We start from the raw sequence: 1,232 nt of genomic DNA, 5'->3' as shown, positions 1-1,232 counted from the left end.
TCTGGAGGGTATGGAGCATTTATTTTAGAGGACTTGCTGACTTAGGAACATGTAAAAGATGATGATCTTAATAGGTGAACATGAAAAATAAGGTGGAGGCTAATAGGCCACAACATAACAACAAAATAACAGACGCAGCCAAACCTGTGATTTGCTCCATCAGCCAATCAGATATGTGGATAATAGCACATCATGACACACACACACACACACACACACACACACACACACACACACACACACACACACATACAGGGACTACATACTGTACCTCATGTGCAGTGTAAAAAAAACAGTGCTAGGTAATACAGCCAGCAGAGGTCACTGTATTCTACCAGTAAACAGTCACATATCCGTAGTCAAAAAATATTGTTCACTGAAGTTCCTCAATTTTTTCAGAGACATGTGAGTCTCTCTTCAGAAAGGTAAATATGGCATCAGCATGAGTTCTGAGGATGATTCAAAACAGCAGTAGTATCTCATACTGGGTTCTACTTTCATGCCAACAGTCATAGTACAAGCGTAGGCGTCAGTTTCGTCCAAATTGTGTCTCAATATCAAATGCACACTCAGCTTTCTCAGATGGTGCAGTGTGAGGAACGAAAAGGTAAAAGAGAATTTGTAGGTCTTATAGTTAGAATCATATTTGATGTTAATGGTGGAGTTTTGTGTCACTTTGAACACTTTTGTTTTTCAGTCTAATGGTGGATCTTAACACTTGAGTCATGGTAGTATTTCATCAGTGCAAGACCTTAGTGCACTTTACCATTTTTAGATACCAGAAGTGTGTGAACAGACATGTGCCTGCAGCTTTGGAAAGCCACAAAGAGAGCACAAAATGCTCCCTCAGAGATTTATTAACACTTTTTATCACCAGATTTCCCATAATGGATTTTGATACACAAAGATGCACTGACAACAGAGAGCCATGTGGGGCATAAAAGATGAACAGCAGTATATTATATTGATATTTCCTGCCTCTGAGCATTACATGCTCAGGATAAAAGAATTTATATCTGTATTTTATCACACTCAGAAATCTAGTTGTAGTATCTCTGAGACATCTTTGAGTAGCCTACACTTAATTCTCGTACGTTTTTGTCATGCCTGCAGTACATGCTCAAGATTTGGTTAGAATAAGTTTGTAGTATGTGACTAAGGCACAACTATAGACAGAGAAAAGGGACCAGATATACAGTGAAGAGACAGCCACAGACAAGACAGCGACTCTA

This window comes from Lates calcarifer, linkage group LG16_LG22, assembly GCF_001640805.2.
Source record: "Lates calcarifer isolate ASB-BC8 linkage group LG16_LG22, TLL_Latcal_v3, whole genome shotgun sequence".
NCBI lineage: Eukaryota > Metazoa > Chordata > Actinopteri > Centropomidae > Lates > Lates calcarifer.
Note: the sequence above shows the minus strand (reverse complement) of the source record.